The following is a 6,481-nucleotide window of genomic DNA, read 5'->3' as shown; positions in this document are numbered from 1 at the left end:
CCGGCGACTTTTGGCGGGAAAGCCAGGCGCGTGCGGGCTCCCGAGGTTGGGAACACTGGGCCTTACACAGAAGGCTTGTTACGCCGCACGAGGGGCTACATGCCCTGGACTTGCTCCAGGAGCTGGCATGGCGAAGGCGGGTGGGGTGTGCTGCGGGGGGAGGAGAGAATGGGAGACAACCTCCCCTCCAAATGATCAAGAATCCATTTGCCAGCATCGCTTCACTCCGGGCCACTGTCCAGCGAATGCTTTGGAGGGTCAAATCACACATGGTATTGGTAGAGGCCCGGAAAGGAGCTGTTAGCAGGGAGCGGGCTTTTGGGGTGCTCAGGGACAATGGATCACATGAGCCTGAATTGCCCTTCTGCTTTGCATCAGAGGAGAAGGAAGCAGAGAGATGTGAGCCGAGCTGCCGCATGGGATAGTCTAGTACTCGAGTTCTCAACCAGGGCCCCCCAGCAGGTTTCAAGGGGCCAGGAGGCAGGGCCCAGGGCAGAATGCCAAAGCCCCCCACGTGGGTGTGAAACCCCTGGGGCTGCAGCCGAAGCCTGAGCAATGTAACTGCGGGGGCCCCTCTGACCTGGGGCCCAGGCAAATGCCACACTCGCATTTGTGGAAGCCCCATTCTTCTGGCACAGGGGGGCCAGGCGGTTTTTATAGCATGTTGGGGGCGGGAGTGCAGAAAGAAAAAGGTCGAGAGCCCCTTGTCTAGTGGGTGGCCAGCCGGGTGGGAGTCTGGAGAACCGGGCCCTGTTCTCAATGGCCTCTGGGAAGCCCTTCCCCCTCTCCCTGCCTCAGTTTGCCTGCTGGTAAAAAGGGGGGAGGGTTGCAGACGTGCCCATGTGGGTGAAGCGCACTGAGATCCGCAGCTACCAGGGCAGGGGGACGGAGAGAACCCAGCCTGGCCAGGGCACATCTGGCACACGCGGGTGGGCAAAATAGCATCTGGGAACTCCAGGGCTCCGGCACACAGACGCCACGGATTGGCCAGGGTGCCCTCTCTCGCCTCTCCCCTTCCTAGCAAGCTCCTGGTTCCAGCCCCGCTCTCTCCCGATGAGGGCAGGTCCACGCCCACGCGGGCGGTGCAGCGGGGCGCTTGCTATGGCGCTTTCAGGACAGTTCCCCAAAATAAAGCCGGGGCCCCTGGCCCTGGGACACGTGGGGGCTCTGGCTCCTGGCCTGGCTGGGCTGCAGCCTCCCAGCTGTCTTGTCCTACCGGGCTCCTTCCTGGTGGCAGCCCCGGAGAACCGCAGTGGAGAAGGGGCCGTCTCGGGGCAGCCCCGGCTGCACTGCGGTGTCTGGCTCTCTCCCCTGCCCATTCCCGGCTGTGGGGGCTCTGCCCTGGGCAACCCCCAGGCAGCCAGACCAGAGCTGCAGGCCGGCCAATAATTTCCTTCCATGAGCTAATGGCCATAAAAGGCTCTAATGGAGGGGCTGAGCCAGAGTCTTTGATGAGGCTGGGCTGCTGCTCCCAGGCCAGCCCTGTTAAAGGGACAGACCTCCTCTGCCAGGAACAGCTGGGAGTTGCCCTGAACATGTGGGGGCGGATGGGGGGAGATCATGGGCATTAAAGCAGGAAAAGCCCCATCCAGCCCCGCTCTCTTGGGGACTAGAGCAGGATGGTTCCTTCCGCTCTGTTCTTCATGGCCTTGTCCAGCTGGGTTTTAAATCTCCCAGGCCATGGGAGTCCCCCAGCGTTCCCCTTGGGCCACTACCCTGCAGCCTCCCCTCCCGGCACTGGGACGTCTCCATGCTCCCGCTGGCCGAGAGAGCAGGCAGGAGGGAGAGGAAAAGCGGGGGAGACGCTGGCACGGCTACGGAGGGCCAGGCAGAGGAAAGGTGTCGCTTCCTCAGCCCCAGCAACGCTTCAAAACATCCAAGGGCATCCACTGCCCCCGCCGGGGGAGAAGCCGCCTCAAAACTGGAAATGGCACCGGGACACTGTGCTGGGCTCCCCAGCGGGGCCACGCAGCTGGGGGGGTGGAGGCTAAGCCACGGGCACACGGAGCTGCCAGGATCCCTGAGATGGCCCTGGCTGCCCAGCGGCTCCTTTATCCGGGCCCGGAGAGCCTCTCCTGCAGACAAAAGCATTTTGTGAACCTCCTGGCCCCGGCAGCCCAGCTGGTGGCATTTTACCACCTCCACATTCCCACGGGATTCAAAGGGCAGAGATGCCCCATGCAACCACACGGCCCAGCCTGCCGCCCCGCCTTGCCTGCGGAGGGCAGGGCAGGAGAGGCAGTAGGCAGAGAGCACAGGCCTTCCTCATGGGCTGCCCACCAGGCACCAGTCCAAGGGGCACCCCACAGCCCTCGCCTTGGCCCTTTTCTCAGCCTCAGTGGCACAGGGACACTTTTAGTAGTTGGGGTGCTGAAAGCCAGCCCCCTTACCTCTGTCTTCTCCCCACCGTGGACTAGCGGTGGGCACTGAGCCGGGAGCTGGGCCCCAGGCCCCAGTGTGGGGTCAGCAGCCAGGACCTGGGACGGGCAGCGTATGGGACCGGGGGTGGTGGCGGCTGCCGGCTCTGGCACCTCTGGCTAAAAACTGGGGGTGCTGCAGCATTCCCTACATCCCTAATTCTTGTGCCTATGTTCCGCCTCACCCATTCCCCATTTCTTTGCAGACCCCCTTCCCAACTGCCCCCTTTGGGGGGGGGGTCCCTCTGAGTCCCTTCTCAGCCAGTTTGCATGATCCAGAGGGCACTGCCCTCTCCAAGGAGGTCAAAGCTTGCCAGAGAGGGTGGCTTTGGGGATTTTCTGGCCCCACAGGGGCAGCGGAGGGACCTGGGGGTGAATATAGGGGTTTGCTGGCCCCACAGGGGCAGTGGAGGGACCTGGGGGTGAATATAGGGGTTTGCTGGCCCCACAGGGGCAGGGGAGGGACCTGGGGGTGAATATAGGGGTTTGCTGGCCCCACAGGGGCAGGGGAGGGACGGAGGCAGTGTGGGAAGTGCCCATCTGCTCTGACGTGGGTGCTCCTTTGAGGAGTGATGCCAAGACGTACTGTTACAGCCCGGCCGGGCCAGTCCCAGCTTTGCCTTGGCTCTGAGAAGTCCCTTGCAGTGCTATGAGCCTATAGTATTCAAAATGACCTCTAGCCAATGGATGCCCAAGGGCCCTCAGCACACACATGTTCTCTTCTGCCCCTCAAACCTCCCGGGGGTCCCTCGAGAGCCCAAGCAAACAGCTGAGTCCCTCTGAACAGGCCACCGTCTTTGAAGGAGTCTTGGGAAACAGAAAACGCCCTCGGCATAGATGCTGCTGGAGACCATGAGTCACAGCTACAGAGTGAGCAAGAGAGAGAGAGATGCGGGTGTTTGGGGGTTTTCGAACAGCCAACACGCCACTTGGTTTTCTAGACAGGCAGAACCCTGGATGCCCCTTTGCTCTCTCTCTCTGATCTGTGGATAACTCATTAAGAGGCTCTCTCTTCTCTGAGTCAGTCCTCTTCCCAGGCCCCATTAGGGGGTTCAGTCATTGCATGGGCCATATTTCAGACCAGGTGTGAGCCCAAAGTCCTGGCCACTTTTGACCACAAAGGGTCCCCAAATAATAAAGCGTCAGGGCATTTACCATGGTGGTGGAGTCAAATTCCTACTCATATGATTATAGCCTGCCTCCCTCACTTCCCCCAGAGTCCTGGTTAGCGATAGTCTTCTTTCACCATTCAAAACAGTGGCTGTGTTGCTGTGAAGCACCTGCTACATTCCACCCCAGAGGTGGCTGCATTTCAATGGTGAGTGGGGTCACACTGGTACATGTGACTTTAAATCATGTTTGCCACTGAAAGCCACCATATAACTGTCAGCGATTGTTATTTTTTGGTTTGCTGTGGGCACTGGAGGTCTGGCCAGGCTCCAGCGACGTCAGTGGATCCCATCTGGCGTTGCATCTTCTCTGGTGGGCAGTGCTGGGTGAGCAGGCTGCCTTTAAAATCCAGGCTCTCTCTTGCCAAATACCTGCTTGTTCAGCTGTCCATCTGTGGAACAACAGTGCTATCTAGTGGTTAGTTTTACTTAATAAATAGGTAGCACTTCTTCAAAGCCCTTTGAGAGCACTAATGAGCTAAGCCTGAAAATTTACCTGGGAGTGGAGAGTGTCAAATTATTCCCATTGTTAAGAGGGGAAACTGAGGCTTGGAGAGGCAAATGGGATCTACACCAACATCGCACATCAAGACAGGGACAGAGCTGGGATCAGAAGTCAGGAGGTCCAGGCTGTGAGCCTTGTGTTCATTCTTCTAGCCTTACTCAGAAGTTTCACGACGTGTTGGGAATCCAAGCCACTGGAAAAGAAACCTTGAGTTTTGCAGCTAGATAATGTATTTCTAGTGCCTGCAGGGAGTTTGTGTGGAGGACTTGTGCTACTTAGGGTGAGAAGCACAACGTTCACTTTTCCTTTGTCACATAGGGGCTTGGCTATACTGAGGACAAGGCGCCCGGTGAGCAAACAGGTTAAGTAACATATGAACACAACTTGGCTCCTAATGGGCTCATCTTTAATAGGAAGACAGGTGTGTTACAATCCTAGTGTCGATGGGGCAATTTGGACGATCCCACGGCTCTAGAAGGGAGCCTTGGTTTTACTCTGATCAGCTGACAAGGGTTCAAACTACATCTTGCCTGGCAGATGCTAGAATTTAGGTTAAAAACACTTCTGTAGACATGTGGGCAAAGACAGCTGTGTTTAAAGATATATATTAGCTGTAACCTCCCTTGTCCACACAAAGGGCTTAACATCATGTTAGTTAAGATGTTTTGTGGCATGACGGATTCTCCCCAGTGCTGAGGCAGCAGCTGAACCTGCTGCTCTCGAGAAGTTCCAGTTAGTTATTCCGAAATAACGCTGCTGTGTCGACATAGCCTTAGAGACTAACAAATTTATTAGGGCACGAGCTATCCTCCCAGAGGGGACTTGCTGACGTACTGTTTCAAAGGTGAAAGGCGTTTGCCAAAGTTCTCCAGACGGAGACCAAGTGACAGTGTGCCCAGCCAATGAAATGGCCGGCGAGAATCATTACATCATCACGACTCGCTGTCACTGGCTGATCTTAGGCTGAGGGTGGGGCACTGATTTTAGCCCCGCTAAACTCCGGTGATGTGTTTCTTGGATGGACCCTTTCCTGGAAGCTCTACAGCAGAGAACTCCCCCTGGAACCCTGGATGTAGTGTATACAGAGGTTTTCCTGGCTGTTGGAGCACTGTGGGAGGTGATGTGAAGGTACAGCTGGAAATTCAGGGACAGCTTGCAGGCCTGTCTTCACACATGCACACAAGAGGAATCACCCATGACTGCCCAGGTTTCCTTTGTTACTTCATCTCACTTGCTGTGCTGTGCAAAGCCCCAGTGGCTGGCAGAGCTTCCCCCCATGTGTGTGTGCGCGCAGATGGCATTATTATTGTGCGAACAAAGGCTGGAGGGATTCCCAGCAGCCTGTTCTGGCAGTGCGAGGCCAGTGTCTGGCAGCTGGACAGCAGGGGAACTAGAGCGCAAGCTGTTCCCCCAGAATCCCATCAGCCTCTAGTTCCAGACGGTGCCACCGGAACCGGGTCAGCATCCAGCTCCATGTGGTTCTTCCAGAACCTGTTCTAGAGGAGCCAGGTTGGACCCAGTTACTGATAGGGAACAGAGCTCAGAACCTGATCCAGTAGAACCAAATTGGCATCCAGCTAGAGACTCGCCCTCCAGGACTTCTTTCGAAAGAACCAGGTCCACGTGTAGCAATGGCCTCCTGGTTAGTAGATCATCATGAACTTGGCATCTTGCTGAGGGCAATGGCTGACAAATGGATCAGAAGCCATGCCACGGGTGGGCAGTGTTCCCTCTAAGCTGTGCACTTGAACTGCACCCAGGAAAGATTCAGGGACCACCTAGCTGATTGGCAAAGTACTCACAGCCAGGAGTATGTGTTCCTATTGGTGGTGCACATCCACACATGCCATGTGCACATACATTTTATTCTGCACATGGATGGAAAAAATTAGAGGGAGCATTGCTTGTAGGCCAGGGGACATGGTGCAGCCTGCTGGCTGAAGGAGGCCCGGGGCATGTGACTTCGTGCTCTAATACAGTATGAAAGTGTCCCATGTCCCATCTTGGTCTGAGTGGTGGTGTGCTGGTATCCAGCCTCTCTCTGGATCCAGCACCTCTATAGAGAATTAAGGGTAGCCACAATCTGCCCTGTTTTGTACAAATCAGGGCGCCACTGCTTCTCTGCTGGCAAGCTGCTCAGACAGCCCCGCATTTGGGCAAATTTTGGGCAGCCCTGCTGGCCTCCATCTTGGTTCTATCACAGATGGGCTCCCCCTATCCCTCACCCCGCTGCAGTTTCTGCCTGCTGGGATGCATGCAATAACTAGCCTGGTTGTTTGTATTTTTAGCGTCCTATTTAACGTAGGCCAGAGGGAGTGCGCTCTCATGGTTAGAGCAGGGGGCTGGGAGTCAAGGCCCTGGCTTCTCTCCTTGGTTCTGTCATCAGCTCA

The sequence above is a fragment of the Pelodiscus sinensis genome, chromosome 10 (assembly GCF_052426305.1).
Source record: "Pelodiscus sinensis isolate ZL-2025 chromosome 10, ASM5242630v1, whole genome shotgun sequence".
Classification (NCBI taxonomy): Eukaryota; Metazoa; Chordata; order Testudines; family Trionychidae; genus Pelodiscus; species Pelodiscus sinensis.
The sequence above is the reverse complement of the archived record's forward strand: the minus strand, read 5'-3'. Positions refer to the sequence as shown.